Here is a 20,103-nt window from a genome sequence, read left to right on the forward strand (position 1 = left end):
AATGTGTAATTATATGTGTGTGTGTGTGTGGCTTAGGGGCCAAGTGTGCAACAGTGTGATATTTTACTCTTAGTAATAAAATTGTTTTGATAATGACTATATGAAAATCAATCTCTACTATATGGATTATATGAATGAGAAAATAAATTTTTAATATATGAGTTTTGAAGCAAGGTGCGAAAACCTATAGAAGAAATATTGAGTATGGTTGAGTGAGGTTTGTTTCAAAATATACTTTTGATAATCTCAACTTGCTTTTAAAAGAATGAAAATGAGGATTTGTTAAGTTTTCAATGGTTTCAAAAGGATAGTCGACTATGTGGTTTAATGTTGTTAACTATGCCTGACTATAGTCAACTATGTTATAAGGGTAGTCGACTATGTATAAGGATAGTCGACTATGCTTGTTTAGTCTGTCGACTATATCTTGTATATGTCGACTATTTTTGGATCTGTCGACTATCATGTAAGGATAGTTGTAACAACCCGCTCCCACTTACGGGCGCCACCGGTAAATAATCGACCAGATTACTCACCCGACAAACCACAACTGAAAGGTTGGACTATGTTTCAACAGGAAACGCCCTAGGTGGGAACTAGGCTTCGTCCTTCCCTTCGCTCCACTCAGGAATCGGTCCCAACTCAAATAAGAAAAATCCAGCGGACCAAGACCCAAAACCCGAGTGAGCTTCACCTCTCTTCAGCTCGCCCCATAGCAAGCCAGAGGTGACCCAGGCACAAAGCTAGCATACAAACACTTCGCTGAGTATTGGGGATTTATGAGAACATACCTCGCTGATCTTTACTCGGTCCGAACTCGGCTTCTCCAACTAAGCCATATACCACGAACAATCTCACAATCATTTATCACACTACGATGATTTCAATAATTAAATACATCTAGTGCTCAATATCGTTTACATTCAATTACATGAATACTTATAAAAATTTACAGGAGATTACACAACAACACAACTCAGGCAACAAGCTAATTTCCATAACAGTCTCCCGGCACCATCCCTGCTTGCATCTGGGCTTGCATCATCTACACATGAGGTAAAACCTCATGAGTCATAAAGACTCAGTAAGGGTGCAATGCATGTAAATATGAATATAATCGTGTTTATGTATGCCAAATGCATGCAAATGAGGCTAGGCTCACACATCCTCACAACCCACTAAGGTTTGAGGCATCAACCTATCAGCCCCCACCACACTAGTTCTCCATATGGCCATTGGTCCACTAGGTCTTGCATCACACAAGATATAACCACTACATACCAATGCAACATAAAAATATTATAAGACATATTTACCAACTTGCGAGGCCACCCCCACATGGGGTCGTCACATTAACCCTCTAATTCTCCTAAATTACACTTGAGGGGTTTATTAATTGCAATTAAAAAATATAGGTAATTGCACTTTGACCCTCCATGCCTTACTTAATATATATCAAGTCCCATTAAATCGTGATTTCTCCCTAATTAATTATCGACGCTTACTCGATAATACCGATTTCATCCCTGGGCCCACACGGAACCTTTATTCGACCCGAAAACACTTAAGGGTCGCCTTACTCAGAAAACCGAACCACCCCTAGAGTTCCCTCAGCTTCCAAGAGGTCCCCTCCGATTATTTGGTATTGGCACCCACTCGGGCTTATACAGAATTTATTCCAAAAATTATCCCCAGTCGAACCGCTTCCAGCGTCATTGGCCTCATTTCAAGACGCCCACCAATCTCATGCCCTCTTCCCTGGACATCCAAGTCCCGAGGCACTCCCTGCCGCCGACTCGGAAAATCTTAATAATTAATAACTCGAAACCGACTCTTGGGCTTCCCGGACCACCCGAGGTCCTATCCAAAATAATCATAATTATTTATTCTCAATACCATGTAATATCGGGTATTACAATAGTCGACTATGGCTTTTCATCTGTCTACTATTTTTGTTCATAAAATTCAAAATCCTCTTCATATTTTTACATCTGTCGACTATGTCTATGTATCTGTTGACTATGGGAAATTTATCTTAGAAATAGTCAACTATTGTTTTCTGTCTGTCGACTATGCTTAGTTTTGTTTTATGAAATAGTCGACTAACTTTTTTTCTCTATCGACTATGTGTTTCACAGAAACTTATAACGATTAGTTTTTTGCGCATTTAATGCTCGCCCAACCACCCACAACGGTCCCAGAGGTGACCCAGGCACAAAGCTAGCATACAAACATTTCGCTGAGTATTGGGGATTTATGAGAACATACCTCGATGATCTTTACTCGATCCGAACTCGACTTCTCCAACTAAACCATATACCACGAACAATCTCACAATCATTTATCACACTACAATGATTTCAACAATTAAATACATCTACTGCTCAATATCGTTTACATTCAATTACATGAGTACATATGAAAATTACAGAAGATTACACAACAACAAAACTCAGGCAACAAGCTAATTGCCACAACAGCCTCCTGGCGCCATCCCTGCTTGCATCCGGACTTGCATCATCTACGCATGAGGTAAAACCTCATGAGTCATAAAGACTCAGTAAGGGTGCAATGCATGTAAATATGAGTATAATCATGTTTATGTATGCCAAATGCATGCAAATAAGGCTAGGCTCACACATCCTCACAACCCTCCAAGGTTTGAGGCATCAACCTATCAGCCCCCACCACTAGTCCTCCTTATGGCCATAGGTCCACTAGAGCTTGCATCACACAAGATATAACCACTACATGCCAATGCAACATAAAACATTATCAAACACATTTACCAACTTGCAAGGCCACCTCCACATGGGGCCATCCCTTACCTGGCTCGAAGCTTCATTTCTGCCTCGGCACGAATTCCAACCTGAATTTCAAGTTCCTCTAGGATCACTGCATTCCCAGTCGAACCTAGAGACAAACAGGCAAAACCCCACCATATCAAGCATTAATCAACGCCTTCATTTTTGCTTTCACCGCAAAATCACGCATCAACACTATCTCCAAACAACACTGACCACGGCATACACCAGCCGTCAATAAATTCCAAACAACCCCGACCCAAGGTTTAATCCAACAATTAAATTATTCTACACAATTTGATATCACACATAAAGGAAATATTTTGAAAAGAATTAATTAACTCACCTCAGTTAATCTGGAAGGGAAAATTCGAAAAACGCCCACACTAACGTCGCCTTACCGAGCTGCCACTTGCACCCAAAATCCCATTTTCGAGCTTCCGACACGCTCTTTAAGTCCTAATTTAATTTTCAGAACTTTTCCCACTTTTTTTGGAAATTTTTGGGATTTTCTCCTATTTTTTCCCCATTTTTCTAGATTTTCTCTTTATTTTTTTTATTTTATTTTTCTTTTCTCCTTATTTTCTTTCTCTTCTTCCCGCACCTCCCCCTGCACACGCACTGTTCATCTTCCTCCTCCCCGCGGCTGCTTTTTCCTCGCGTGCAAACAGGTCCGTTCCAGCTGCTGCGCACGGCCGTGAGCCACCTTCCAGCATTGCCTCCACCGGTCTCCACCATCACGAGCGCCAACGACCGTGGCTGTTGCTCCCGGCTCCGCCCGCTGCTACCGCAGCCGCCATGGCTGCCGATGCCTCACAGCTGATCGCGACCACAGCTAGTCGCTCCCCACGCCGCTGCTGCTCCGAGCAACCTCCATAGCCAGCTAAGCTTGCTGCAAGCGTCGCTGCCTCTGGCCGCAGCAACCGTCTCTGCCATGGCCGATGCTTTCAGCATCGTTGCAACCAGCCATGGCCGCCGTTGCCTTTGCTGCTTTCGGCCTTCTTCAGCAAGCACATCGCCGCTCATCACCGCGGTGGTTGCTGCTGCTTCTTCGCGACCCCATGGCCGATTGGCCTTGCTTCTTTTGGTCATTGCAACAGCAGCTCAAGGCTGCTTCTTCCATGGCACAGCACAGCTACCTCCCTCTCACGCTCTCACTCTCTCTCTCGCAAGCTTTCTGTCGATCTCTCTCGCTTGCAATCGCACGAAGGCTCTCGGCCCTCACTCTTTCTCTCCTATTTGATTTCAAATTTTGAAATGGCAGCAGCCCGTGACTCTGCCTATATATATACCCACGCCTATATATATATAATTACATATATAAAGCTTTTAATCCCCCCCTATTTTATCATTAATCCCACTTAAGGAATTTTAATTACGCTTGAGACTTTTAATAATAACACTTTGACCCTCCAAGGCTTAATTAAATTATCATCAAGCCACACCACATCTCGATTTATCAAAAATTAATAGCCGACCGCTACTTGGGAATACCGACCTCGTCCCTGCCCCTGCACGGGACCTTTATTCGACCCGGAAACACTTAAGGGTTGCCTTACTTAGAAAACCGAACCACCCCTAGGGTCCCCTCAGCTTCCAGGAGGTCCCCTCCGACTATTCGGTATTGGCACCCACTCGGGCTTATACAAAATTTATTCCGAAAATTATTCCCGGTCGGACCACTTCCAGCGTTATTAATCTCATCTCGAGACACTCACCAATCTCTTGCCCTCTTCCCTGGACATCCAAGTCCCGAGGCACTCCCAGCCGTCAATTCGACAATTTTATTAATTAATTGCTCGAAATATATTTTTGGCCTTCCTGGACCACCCGAGGTCCTGACAAAATAATCAAAATTTATTTATTTTCCAATACCATGTAATACCGGGTATTACATTTGCATCTTTGCTCTATTGACTTTGTTTATTCATTGATAAGATTTCATTTTTATTATTCATCATACGAAAGTATCTTTGCTTCTCAAAAGAAATTTTTTTAAATTATACCAATTCACCCCTTCTTGTTGTGTGCCATATCTATCAATTGGTATCAGAGCCAAGTTCCCTTGTTTTTTATTGGTTTAACAACCTAGGGAAAAAATATAATACCCCATATTTTTGTGAAGATGGCACGTATTTTAAGTGAGTTTAAAATACCAAAAAATATGTTTGAAATGACAACAAGTTTCAGTCGTAGGGAGTACCCTAGAGCTTAGATACCTGAGGACAAAGGTATATTTTTTACGAGCGTCTCGAGGCAAGATTTATGACGCTGAAAGAAATTAAATCAGAGATGATTTTTTCGGTTAAGCTAAGTTGTAGCCTAAAATAGCCGAATTATGGTAAGGGGCTTTGAGAAATCGTACATATCGAGTAATTTTGAGTTATTAATTTTGAGATTTTAATTATCTTGATAAATTTGATATTTGAGGGTGTAATTGTAATTAGAGAATTATCCAAACAAAATAAGGATAAAATTAAAAGCCTATGTGGTAAAATATTAAAGTTGAGGACTTGAAATAAGGGCCAAAATGTTATTTGGGAGAAGTTTGGGGTTTTAGCTTAGATTTCAAAAGTTGAATTCATTCTATCTTTGGATTTCAAAAGCCATTCAATTATAGGTTTGAGTCTTTGGAGTCCATGGCTAAGATTGTGATAAGTGGCATAATGTGATTGGTTGGAGAAATCTATAAATAGGTACCATGGGTTGTTCTCAAATCATTCTAAGAAAGTTTGAGAGTTGAGGCACTCTAAGAGGAGGAGCTTGCTCGAGAGAAAGTATGAAGTTCGGTAAGAAGGCGGAAAGGAATTGAAGGAGAAGCCGGGGAGAAGGAGCCTCGTCGGAGTTACAAGTCTTTGTCAGAATTCGCAGAAATCAGTTAGAAAAAAAGTGAGTTAAGTCTTATTTGTTTTCATAATCCTGTAGAGGGGGAAGAAAGGGTCGCGTAGGTTCAAACGGGGGTCGAATCGGAGTTAAAATGAGGAAGTTATGGCCGAAATACAAAAGAGAGGCGAAGCTGTCTGAAACTGCTGGGCAACTCGTGAGTTACATGCGCCGGAAATGGCTGTGCGTGAAGGCGCATGAGCCACCTTCTGGGGGCGCGTGAGGGCACGTGAGAGGCCCATTTTCCTTCAAATTTTTCAGTTATGCCCCTACTTTAATACCCTTCAACCTTATGTAAAAATATCTGAAGTTAGATTTACCAAAACTCGTGTTTTCTGCAAAAACCTAGGCCGTTTGTTGTGAAATTATACCGTCCAAGAGATAAACCAATAAGGTGAAACTCCTATACTCCAAATCCTATTTTTTATTCTCTTATGAGAGACTTTTATTGTATGAGACATATTTTGTGAAGTTCTTGTACGTAGACTCTTATTATTCTCTTACGTGAAATCATGTTGTATATATGAAATATATTTTTTTGGAAAATATATGTTGTTGGCTTTTTAACTGTTGCATTTATAAAATTCGTGTGGCTATACTGTTGTACCTATTTGTTGTTGGCCAAGGGCAAAAGTCGGATATCCCCTGAGAGGCGTTATGCGTGCGCCATTGAGAAAGCTCTCATGGGGAAGACCGTGAGTCTAAGGAACAACGAATATGGTGCTTGCATGAGTTCTACGAGGTCGGGCCGAAGTGACATGGTTAGGGACCTCTCTAGAGGCGCTATGCGTGCGCCATTAAGAAAGCTCTAGTTGGAGGAGGCTGACGTGTTCACGAGGCACTTCAGAGTAGTTCTTCTTGTCTTCTCATACATTTTATACCTAATCATGCATCGATATAAACTCTTTCTGGAGTTTCTCAATAGAAGATTCATCTTCTAATTGGACTATGTCCCTGGAATATTCAAACGTTCCAGGTTCAATGAGCGGCTCTAAGGGAAAGGAGGTAACTGAAGAATAAGTTTAATTTGATGTCTGTAGCATGATTAGCATATTTTTGTTTATGTGCGAACCTATGTAATTTTGGATATGTTTAAAATGTTCAGTTATCACTTAATGATGTCCATGTAATATATTTTGTAGACGTCTTGAACAATTTTATGATAAATAAAGTATTATGGTTGTGAACCATATCAGGTTCGATCTAGCTTCCGCATTCGAGATTTTAACGCCTGTCTTAGCTATTCGATTATTGGGTTTGTTAAGCTGAGAAGGTGAAAATTGGGGTTTTTTTGGATATTTTGTGATGTATGACAGCTATTGTGATATGAAAAATTTTTATATTCCCGAAATCCTAAGTTATAACACACTTGAGAAATTTGGGGTGTTACAATTGGTATCAGAGCGAACCTAAGGAAAAGTTCGCATGTGGCTAGATAAGTAAAGCCACCGTAAGTTTTGGGAATTAGGTTAGGATTTTTGAAATATTTAGTGCCATACTCTTGTTACTTATTCAAATTGAATTGTGCCATGCCGTGATGATTTAATAGATCGCCCTGTCTTCTTGCTAGATAGTGAATACAAGAAGGAATAGGCGTGAGAGAGGCAATGGCGAAGAAAGCAACACCAACCCACACCCAGGAGGTGGTATGGGAGGTCAAAGAGATGCATGAGCTGACATTGGTGAATGCCGGATTGATAGGATCGAGAGAATCCTAGAAGGCATGGCTGGGAGAATTTTGGAGTTGCAGCTCGAGCAAAGAAGAGTAGATTCCTTGGAGAGGTATCTACGACAAAATCCGCCAGTGTTTCGAGGAAAACCAGCAGATGACCCCGCAATCAGTGAATACTGGTTGGACCAGACCGAGAAGATTCTACAAAGATTGAGAATCTTGAATGAGGATAAGGTCGAGTGTGCGACCTATATGCTAGAAGAGAAAGCTGCCCAATGGTGGAGGTCTATGCAGCGAGCGATACCTAACCGGACAGGATCTCAGGGGTCAGCAATAGATGTAGAATTGGGGGAGGCACCCCAGATGTCATGGGAACGATTTAAGGAACTGTTCAATGGGAAATTCTTTCCCACTTGCTGGAAGTTGGCTAGAGCTCGAGAGTTTATGAACTTACGCCAAGGGTCAAATATGTATGTGACCCAATGCGAGGCTGAATTTTTGCGATTAATCAAGTATATGCCACTGTACGGGATGGATGATGTGGAGAAGGAACGAAAATTCTTACAAGGCTTGCGAATCGAATTTCAACAACTGATGAGCTTGGTCCACGTGGAGTCTTATGCGGATATAGTTTTCAAAGCTATGACAGCCGAGGAGAATATGACGAGGGTGGCAGAACTAAAGGCCACAACTGTGATCAAACTGGAGGACAATCAGAGAAATCCCACTCGACTATGGGACCTCGGGATGGGACGATCATGAAAAAGGGTAAGGCGTGCTTCAAATGCAAGAAGAGGCACCTGGGCAAGAGGTGCGATGGCCAAAGCATTGTCTGTTACACCTGTGGACAACCTAAGCATACTTCCAGAAATTGCTCGAAGGGAATGGTCCAAGAAGGTAAAGCTATAGCAGCAACACCAGTGAGCGTGATCTGCTACAATTGCAACTAGCACGGGCACATCTCGAGGAATTGCCCTAAGAAGAAAGAGCAGCCACTAAAGATTGAAGAGGGAAAAGGGACTAGACAGGGGCAAGTCTATAATTTGACCAAGGAGACGTAAAGGCGAATCCTGCAACTATCCAAGGTACTATTTTCATTTTGGATACTCATGCGCATGCATTGATAGATCCAGGGTCTACTCATTCTTTTATATCGCATGCTTTGGCTGGGAGTTTGAGAGTAGAAACCGAGTCTATGGGGTGTCTTATGGTGATTTCGACACCTATGGGTAAGAGTATGAAGTCCTTAGAAATGGTGAGGGGATGCGAAATTAGCCTGAGTAATATTCGATTCCAGGCTGATCTGATTCTATTAGAAGTATATGACTTCGACGTAATCTTGGGGATGGACTTCTTGTCCAAGTATAACGCCAATATAGACTGTCATGGGAAGATAATGATCATAAGAAAACCCGAGGAAGGGTGGGTCAAATTTCAAGGGTAAGGCAACCCCGACGTTGGAAAGATAATTTCAGCAATAAAGGCAGTGAAGTTGCTGAGTCGAGGAGCTCATGGATTCATAGCTTATGCTCAGTTAGAAGAAAGAGAGGTACCGAAGCTCAATGAGATGCGAGTGGTATGAGAATATGAGAACGCATTTCCGGAAGAATTACCGGGACTACCTCCACCTCGGGAAATCGAGTTCTCAATTGAGTTAGTGCTAGGAACCCAGCCGATATCAATTCTGCCATATTGAATGGCTCCGGCGGATATGAAAGAATTGAAAAGTCAATTACAGGAGTTGACTGATAAAGGGTTCATTAGGCCAAGCACGTCGCCATAGGGCGCACCAGTGCTATTTGTAAAGAAGAAAGACGGGAGTCTAAGGATGTGCATTGACTACCGTAAGCTAAATAAGGCCACTGTAAAGAACAAGTATCCGCTCCCAAGGATAGATGAGTTGTTTGATCAACTACAGGGAGCGAAGGTGTTCTCGAAGATTGATTTGAGATCTGGGTATTATCAATTAAGAATTAAACCAGATGATGTTCCAAAGACAGCATTTCGGTCGAGGTATGGCAATTTTAAGTATTTTGTAATGCCATTTGGATTAACTAACGCTCCAGCAGCGTTTATGGATCTAATGAATAGGGTGTTCAAGCCCTACCTGGATCGGTTTGTGATCGTCTTCATAGATGATATATTGGTGTATTCTTCGAATGAGAGTGACCACGAGGAGCACTTGAGAATAGTGCTAGGAACCCTCAGGAAACACCAATTGTATGCCAAGTTCTCAAAGTGCGAGTTCTGGCTATCCCAAGTAGCGTTTCTTAGGCATGTGATCTCAGCCGAAGGAATCTCAGTGGATCCAGATAAGATTGAGGCTATTAAAGGATGGAAGCAACCGACGTGCATGACCGAAGTATGAAGCTTTTTGGGATTGGCAGGCTACTATCGAAGATTCGTGTAAGGGTTTTCGAAGATAGCTGCACCTATGACGAAGCTCATACGGAATGAGGTAAAGTTCGAATGGACTGTAAAGTGCGAGGAAAGCTTTCAAGAGCTCAAGGACAAACTGACCTCGGCACCTGTGCTGGCAATGCGTAGTGGGCCCGGTGGATATGTTGTATACATCGATGCCTCGAAGGTTAGTTTGGGCTGTGTATTGATGCAGCATGGTCGGGTGATCGCATATGGATCACGCCAGTTGAAGAGACACGAAGTGAACTACCCAACGCATGACTTGGAGCTAGCAGCGGTGGTATATGCTCTGAAGCTATGGAGGCACTACCTATATGGAGAGACGTTCGATGTATTCACAGACCACAAAAGTCTAAGGTATGTGTTCTTGCAGAAAGAGTTGAACATGAGCCAACGACGATGGATGGAGTTCCTGAAGGACTACGACTGCACCATCTTGTATCACCCGGGGCGTGCCAATGTGGTAGCTGATGCTTTGAGTAGGACTGTGCCTACTATTATGGCCGGGTTGATGGCCCAAGAGTGGCTGCTGATTGAGACTTTTAGCCTGATGACGGTGAGTGTAGTGCTGAAGGGATCTTCTATCCTAGTAGCTGGCCTGGCGGTTCGGCTGGATCTAGAGACCGAGATACGTGAGGCTGGTGGAAGTGACCAACGTATACGTCTATGGGTAGATGAGCAAGGCCAACCCAAGAGTTCGGATTTTGATATGCGAAATGGCATTCTCAGGTTTCGAGGTAGAGTGTACGTGCCAAACCTTCGGGAGCTAAGGCAGAAAATTCTGGATGAAGCCCACAGAGCTAAGTATACTGTGCACCCAGGAGCCACAAAGATGTATCGAGATCTTCGAAAAATCTATTGGTGGCCGAGGATGAAGGCTAGCATGGCTAGAAGGGTGGCACAATGTGATATATGCCAAAGGGTAAAGATTGAGCACAAAAAACCCGCAGGGTTGATAAGACCTTTGGAAGTTCTTAAGTGGAAATGGGAACATATCACGATGGATTTCATGATAGGATTTTCGAAGAGTCGAAGGGGCTATGATGCCATTTGGGTGGTGGTAGACAGGTTGACAAAATTAGCGCATTTCCTGCCTATGATGATGGATAAATCGGTGCAAAAATTCGCAGAGCAATATGTTAAGGAAATCGTACGACTCCATGGTGCACCGGTATGTATAGTTTCAGATCGGGACCCGAGGTTCACCTCGAGGTTTTGGGAAAGTTTGCAGGAATGCATGGGGACCCAACTGAAATTGAGTACGGCTTATCATCCGCAGACTGACAGGCAATCGGAAAGGACTATTCAAACGCTTAAAGATATGTTGAGATCTTGTGCCCTCGATTTTGGAGGAAATTGGGAGGAGCATCTGCCATTGGTAGAATTCGCGTACAATAATAGTTACCACGGCAGCATCAGGATGGCTCCTTATGAGAATTTGTATGGGAGAAAGTGTTGGTCGCCTATCTGTTGGACCGAAGTAGGGGAACGACAGATGTTGGGGCCCGAGCTTGTGCAACAGACTACCGATAAGATTCGAATGACCCAAGAGAGAATTCAAGTTGTGCAAAGCCGACAAAAATCCTATGCTGATCAAAGAAGAAGGGATCTAGAGTTCGAGGTAGGGGATCTAGTGTATCTCAAGGTGTCACCTCAGCATTTGGTGACGCGTGGAAGCGGTAAAGGAAAGCTGAAGCCAAGGTATATAGGACCATATCCTATTGTGGAAATAGTCAGACCTTTGGCCTATCGATTGGAGCTTCCACCTAGCTCGTCCGAGGATTCATAATGTGTTCCATGTCTCCCAACTTCGAAGGCATGTGCCAGATCCAACTCTCGGAGTTCAAGTGCAGACAATTAAGCTAAGGAATGACTTGACCTACTCGGAGTCACCTGGAGCAATTTTAGATCGCCGGACTCAAGTGTTGCAAAATAAAGAGATCCCGTTAGTGAAGGTTCAATGGGGAAAGCACTTGGATGACGAGGCAACGTGGGAACTTGAGGAAACAATTAGGAAGAAATATCCTCATTTGTTCGAGAAAATGGAAATAGAGTAGCAAATTTTTATATTTTCTTCCAGAAATTGTATTCCAGAATGCAATAATTATTTAACCTTTAATAATCTCGAGTATGTTTCAAATTTCATGGACGAAATTCTTTTAGGGGGGGAGAATATAATACCCCATATTTTTGTGAAGATGCCACACATTTTAAGTGAGTTTAAAATACCAAAAAATATGTTTGAAATGACAACAAGTGACCAAATCAGTCGTAGGGAGTACCCTAGAGCTTAGATACCTGAGGACAAAGGTATATTTTTGACGAGCGTCTCGAGGCGAGATTTATGACGCTGAAAGAAATTAAATCAGAGACAATTTTTTCGGTTAAGCTAAGTTGTAGCCTAAAATAGCCGAATGATGGTAAGGGGTTTTGAGAAATCGTACATATCGAGTAATTTTGAGTTATTAATTTTTAGATTTTAAGTATCTCGATAAATTTGATGTTTGAGGGTGTAATTGTAATTAGAGAATTATCCAAACGAAATAAGGATAAAATTAAAAGCCTATGTGGTAAAATATTAAAGTTGAGGACTTGAAATAAGGGTCAAAATGTTATTTGAGAGAAGTTTGGGGTTTAGCTTGGATTTCAAAATTTGAATTCATTCTAATTTTGGATTTCAAAAGCCATTCAATTATAGGTTTGAGTCTTTGGAGTCAATGGCTAAGATTGTGACAAGTGGAATAATGTGATTGGTTGGAGAAATCTATAAATTGGCACCATGGGTTGTTCTCAAATCATTCCAATCAAATTTGAGAGTTGAGGCACTCTAAGAGGAGGAGTTTGCTCTAGAGAGAGAGTAGGAAGTTCGGCAAGAAGGAGGGAAGGAATCAAAGGAGAAGCCGGGGAGAATGAGCCTTGTCGGAGTTACAAGTCTTCGCCGGAATTCGTTGAAATCAGTTAAAAAAAAGTGATTTAACTCTGATTTTTTTTTTTCATAATCCTGTAGAAAAGGAAGAGAGGGTCGCGTAGGTTCAAACGAGGGTCGAATCGGAGTTAAAATGAGGAAGTTATAGCCGAAATACGAAAGAAAGGCGAAGCTGTCCGAAACTGCTAGGCAGTGCGTGAGTTACACGCGCCGAAAATGGCTGCGAGTGAAGGCGCGTGAGCCACCTTCTAAGGGCACGTGAGGGCGCATGAAAGGCCCATTTTCTTTCAAATTTTCCAGTTATGCCCCTACTTTAATACCCTTCAATCCTATGTAAAAATATTTTGAAGTTAGATTTACCAAAACTCGTATTTTCTGCAGAAACCTAGGCCGTTTGCTGTGAAATTATACCGTCCAAGAGATAAACCAACAAAGTAAAACTCCTATACTCCAAATCCTATTTTTTATTCTCTTATGAGAGACTTCTATTGCATGAGACATATTTGTGAAGTTCTTGTACGTAGACTCTTATTATTCTCTTACGTGAAATCTTGTTGTATATATGAAATATATTTTTCTGGAAAATATATATTGTTGGCTTTTTAACTATTGCATTTATAAAATTCGTGTGGCCATACTATTGTACCTATTTGTTGTTGGCCGAGGGTAAAAGTCGGATATCCCCTGAGAGGCGCTATGCGTGTGCCATCGAGAAAGCTCTCGTGGGGAAGACCGTGAGTCTAAGGAACAACGAATGTGGTGATTGCATAAGTTCTACGAGGTCGAACTGAAGTGACATGGTTAGGGACCTCCCGAGAGGCGCTATGCGTGCGCCATTGAGAAAGCTCTCGTTGGAGGGGGCTGATGTGTTCGCGAGGCACTTCGGAGTAGTTCTCCTTGTCTTCTCATACATTTTATACCTAATCATGCATCGATATAAATTATTTTTGGAGTTTCTCACTAGAAGAATCATTTTCTAATTGGAGTATGTCCCTGGAATATTCAAACGTTCCAGGTTCAATGAGCGGCTCTAAGGGAAAGGAGGTAGCTAAAGAATAAGTTTAATTTGTTGTCTGTAGCATGATTAGCATATTTTTGTTTATGTGCGAACCTATGTAATTTTGGATATGTTTAAGATGTTCAGTTATCACTTGATGATGTCTATGTAATATATTTTGTAGAGGTCTTGAATAATTTTATGATAAATAAAGTATTATGGTTGTGAACCATATCAGGTTAGATCTAGGTTCCGCATTCGAGATTTTAACGCCTGTCTTAGCTATTCGATTATTGGATTTGTTAAGCTAAGAAGGTGTATGACAGCTATTGTGATATGAAAAATTTTTATATTCCCGAAATCCTAAGTTATAACACGCTCGAGAAATTTAGGGTGTTACAAAAAATGTCTTATTATATGGCTCATTTTGCCTCATCATCTCAATCCGAGGGTATAAGCACCACTCGTCCCCCATTCTTTGATGGAACTAACTATAATTATTGGAAAACAAGAATGCAGATTTATGTGATGCAGGATTCAAGCTTAATGCAAGCTGTTCATGGAGAAAATTGATGCAGGACATCAAGTTAGCTGACATGGAGAAAATTGAGACTTGGACACCAGAAGAAAGAAGAAATATGGAGATAAATGCTAAAGCAATGAATACTCTTATCTGTGCACTGAGCTCAGAGGAATTCAACAGAGTGTCAACGTGCAAAACAGCAAAGGAAATTTGGGACAAATTAAAGGTAACACATGAAGGAACAAATTAGGTAAAAGAAACGAAAATCAATCTTCTTGTCCATGATTATGAGTTATTTTCTATGAAGAAAGACGAATCTATAGAAGACATGTACACTAGATTCAATGACATTGTTACTGCTTTAGAAGCCTTAGGTAAGACATTTACAAATAGAGAAAGAGTTAGAAAAATTTTAAGAAGTTTACCCAGATCATGGGAATCCAAAGTCACTGCCATAACAGAAGCTAAGGACTTAGATACACTTCCATTTGACAACTTGCTAGGTTCTTTAATGACACATGAAATAATGATGAAAAGAAATGAAGTTGATGATTCCAATAAAAACAAAAATGTAGAATTTAAAATTGAGGATGAAGATAAAAACTCTCAAAGTGAAGATGATGATTTTGCACTGTTAGCTAGGAAATTTAGGAAATTTATGAAGAAAGGTAGGTTTAATCAAAAAAGAACATTTCGGAAAGAAAAAGATCAAAAAGAGTCTAATCCATCTAATGAGCTTCGATGTTTTGAATGTAAGAAGCTAGGTCACATTAGAAGTGACTGCCCTCAACTGAAAAAGATGGATCGCAAGGAAAGAAAAATGAAGAAGAAGGCTCTAGCTGCATAGGGTGAAGAAAAGCTCTCGTCAAGTGATGAATCACAAGATGAAGAAGTTGCCAACATTTGTTTTATGGCTAATATTGAAGACGAGGTAAACTCTCAGCATCTTAATTCAATTTCTGAATTTACATTTGAAGAACTTCATGATGCATTCAATGATTTGCTAGGTGAATGTGAGCATATGAATGAGAAAAACAGTGATTTAAAAAGAGAATTAAATTCTTTAGAAAATAAGGTAAATGATCGGAAAAATAAAATAGGAATGTTACAAAATGAAAGAGACAATCTAAGTACTGAAAAGGAAAATCTCTTGAAAGAAAACAAAGACATGAAGGAATCTTTAGAAAAATTAGTTGAAGGTAAAAATAAACTAGAAATGATACTTGGAGCTCAAAGAAATTTTAGAAATAAACAAGGAATTGGATTTGATCCATTCCAAGCAAGCTCCAGTAAAACAGTGTTTGTTAAAGCATCAAACCAAAAATTTATTCAAAGAAAATCATCTCTCAAACCAAAGTTTTCAAAAAGAGGTATTACCTGTCACTACTGTGGAAAAGATGGTCACTCAATCAACAAATGTTTCATACGAAATTTTTCTCAAAAATTCAAACAAATTTGGGTTCATAAAGATATAGTGTCTTCTAACAACAATGGACCCAAGATGATGTGGGTACCAAAGGGAACAACGTGAATGATTTCTTGTGTAGGCTGCATTGGTTTCAAATGATTCAAGGAGTAAGTGGTTCCTTGACAGTGGGTGCTCAAGGCATATGATAGGAGATCAAGATCTTCTCAGCAACATCGTTTTCAAGGATTGAGGTAAGGTTTTCTAGGGTGACAACTCTCAAGGTAAGTCATAGGTATGGGCTCTATTTCTTTTGAAAACATTACTTTAAAAAATGTATTTCTTGTTGATGGACTTAAACATAATCTGATCAGTATTAGTCAATTTTGTGATTTAAATTATGACGTTTGCTTTGATGCTAACTCTTGCAAAGTTGTATGCTCTAAGACAAAAGAAATGAAATTAAAAGGAAATAGAATAGGAAACATCTATCTCACATTTCTAGAATCACCAAAAATGGAGAACTGTTTAGTTGCAAATTCATCTCAAAATTCCTGGTTATGGCATAGTAGGTTAGGGCATGCTAGTATGAACCTAATAAACAAGTTAGTAAAACATGATCTTCGTTATTGGATTGCCTAAGCTTAAATTTGAAAGAGATCACATTTGTGGCACTTGCATGAAAGGTAAGCAAATTAGTGTATCATTCAAACCAATAAATGAAGTATCAACATCTAGATCTCTAACACTACTTCACTTAGACTTGTTTGGTCCAATGAGAACTCTAAGCTTAGGAGGTAAACAATATGTTTTGGTAATAGTAGATGATTATTCTAGATTCACATGGGTTATCTTTCTTGCATCCAAAAATGAAACCTTTAAGTCATTTGAAATATTTAGTAAAAGAATTCAAAGAGAAAAAGTCTTTTGTATTTCAAAAATAAGAAGTGATCATAGAGGAGAATTTGAAAATGAATCTTTCAAACTATTTTGTGAAGAAAATGGAATAGATCATAACTTCTCTTGTGCTAGGACTCCCCAACAAAATGGTGTTGTAGAAAGAAAAAATAGATCCTTACAAGAAATGGCTAGAACAATGCTTTGTGATAAAAATCTTCCTAAATATTTTTGGGCAGAGGCTGTTCATACTGCCTGCCATATACTGAATAGAGTTTCAATGAGACCCTTATTGAAAAAGACTCCATATGAATTATTTAAAGGAAGAAAACCTAACATAAGTCATTTTCATGTGTTTGGTAGTACTTGCTATATTCTGAACAATGGAAAAGAATCTCTAGGTAAATTTGATGCTAAAAGTGATGAAGGTATATTTTTAGGTTATTCATCTCAAAGTAAAGGTTATAGGGTATTCAATAAAAGAACCCTAGTGGTAGAAGAAACAATCCAAGTAATAGTTGATGATATAAGCATTGAAGTTCCAAAACTTAGAGAAGATGGTAAAAATGATGTAACCCAAAATTTTGAAAGGCTTTCAATAAGACAAAATGAATCTAATACTCAAGAAAATGATTCGTTTGAAGAAGAACAAGAGCAGCAAGTAGAAAAAGAACCAACATTTCCAAGAGAAAGGAAATATGTCAAAAAGAATGAAATCATAGGAGATCCATCCAAAGGCATTAGAACTAGATCTTCCATTAGAAATGAATGTCAATATGCTGCCTTCCTATCTCAAGTTGAACCCAAAAATATCAAAGAAGCTCTTAAAGATGAAAATTGGATTATAGCCATGCAAGAAGAATTAAATAATTTGAAAGAAATGGAGTTTGGAAACTAGTGCCAAGACTAAAAGATTATCCTGTTATAGGCACAAAATGGGTATTTAGAAGTAAAATGGATGAAAATGGTATTGTAACTAGAAACAAAGCAAGGCTAGTGGCTTTAATCGTATTTAAACATGAGATAACTTGAACTTGCATCACGAGGAGACACGATAGGTTCTACCAACTTGTGGGGGTAAGAACCTTCGTGTGTAGCTACTAAACTCTAGTCCTGAAACTTGCATGTAAACATGACATGAGAGACCATAACTTGATATCATGAAAACACGTAAATAGTTTATAATGTACTTATCTTCAAACTTAGTCGAAAGAAAAATAAATCTTAATGCTTTTCTCATAACCAAAACCCTTACACCTTGTTGTCTAGGTTTTAACAAGGAAGAGATAAGGGTGTAACAAAGAAAAGAAAGGGAAGAGGTCATCCCTGTTAAGAACCGGGCAACCGTGAAGATATGATTCTGCCTTGATTGATCCGTAGAGCCGCAAACACGAACTCCTCCAAGTCAGTCCACACGATCGGCCGTTTCCACGAACGCCTTGAGTAATGCTAGTAACCCTAGGCGCCTCCAATGAGAGATCCGAATTTTTTCTTCTTTTTCCAGCTTCTTAAGTGGCCTATTTATAGAGTTAAAACCCTAATTATGACTTTGAAAAAACCCTAAACGATTTAGGTCTGGCCCATAATCATATTGGGCCGTATCTCTCTTTTAATTTGTGGAACGGACTTGACCCAAGTGTGTGACCCCTTAGGTCCACCATTGGGCTAGATGTAGGGCCAATTCTATTGGGCTATATGAAGGCCCAACTCCTTAGAATAATTAAACTCTTTTAATTAAACTTATGGGCTTCATAATTAACTCATCTCATGGGCTTCTTAATTAAACTCTTTAATTAATAGTTTTAGAATTAATCATATTAATTCTAAAACCCTACATATCATGGTTAACGTCTAGCAACATGCCATGAACGCCTAGCCAACGATGAAAAAACACGGACCTTTTCGATTGCAATTACCGTACAGTAAAATCCTTTCATCAACTATGTCCCGATTGAATTTAGGGTATGGTTTTATGACGAAACCCTAGTCATTCAATAACTATGTATCCATTCCAGATTTATGACTTGTTCGATGAAATCAAAACACCTTTTGATTTCCATCTCACCTTGGCCAAGGATTTCCTTAGTCATGAAATCATCGGAATACATAGGACATCTTCTCATCTTGTCGATAAGTGATGAATCCTATTTCGACATTCACAAGCCTTCATATGTGATAAGGTTACGCCCAGTGATAATTTGTTAATGACTCCATTGGAATCCAAAAAAGAACCAAAGCGTAACCAGTCAAATATAAGACTACCATGATGTCTCAAGTCTAAGGACCAATCTGCACTACTGCAACACAGAAATTCCAATTCGACAATCAACAATTACCATTAGGAATTCTGTAGCGGGTCAGTTCAGTGTACTTATTCTTATAATAAGCACCCACATATATGCACTAGTGTCCACACACCAATGTCTATGAAACAAGACATTCTCCTAATTGAGCATGCATCATATATGCTAGTCTATCCGAGTTATTAGTGTCCAATCCTAATAACTCTATGACTAGGAACATTTAAGATCAAGGCTTATAAGGAATATGTTTCATGATCGTCATCTCTGTGCACGACCATATTTCATGAGCCTATTTGATCTATGGACTTTGTCAAGAGTGGAAATAATAAAGTCAACCATCAATGACAAATAAAACATAATGCCTTACAATAATAATTGATTGAAGATAAAGAGTCACAATGGAAAAATATGATCAATTACATGTAAATATAATTGGCTTGTGGGGCATAACTCTAACAATCCCAAATGCTAGAAAATCTACCCCATCTTGTAGCTCCAATCCAAGAAAAAGAATAAAAGAATATAAGAAGAAATTGGAGTAAATAGAAGGAAGAAAAACATATATAGCCATGGACTTGAGATTCCATCCAAACTAAATTAGAATAAGATTTGAATTCTAAAGCTAAATTGGAATATGATTTGAAATCTAAAACTAAATTGGAATAGGATTTGAAATCCAAAAGTAAATTGGAATGAGGCTCACATCCGCAACCTTTAAATTCCACATTTGCCCTTTACCTTTTTCTTGTTTCTAATACATTCATTTAAACCCATTTTTCAATTTATATTTACAACCCAATAAATTCTACAAACTCTCAATCGCTCTCCCATATGAATTTAAACCTTACATTTTCTCTTAAAGATTTAAATCATAACAACATAGAGAAATCAACTTATTCATGTCATATCTAGAGAACTTAATTTATTTATATCCATAAAATTCAAAGAATCCTCAAAAATATTCTAGAAATTTGTGTGTCATGGGAGGACTAAAATCTGGACTATCTAAACTTTTCATTTTTGTCCCTAACGATGGGTTCGGGTATCACAATTGACCCTCCTAAAGAATTATTATCCTCAAAAATTTATCTTGCTTCTCGCGATAAAACATTTGGGGATATTTGGATCGCATCTCGTCCTCGCGTTCCCAAGTTGCTTCTTCGACTGAATGATGTTACCATAATACCTTGACCAACGATTCCTCTTTATTGCAAAAGTTTAGGTACTTTCTGAGTTATAAAACATATTAGTGCCTCTTCATATTTTAGGTCA

Source organism: Diospyros lotus, chromosome 13 (genome assembly GCF_014633365.1).
Source record: "Diospyros lotus cultivar Yz01 chromosome 13, ASM1463336v1, whole genome shotgun sequence".
Classification (NCBI taxonomy): Eukaryota; Viridiplantae; Streptophyta; class Magnoliopsida; order Ericales; family Ebenaceae; genus Diospyros; species Diospyros lotus.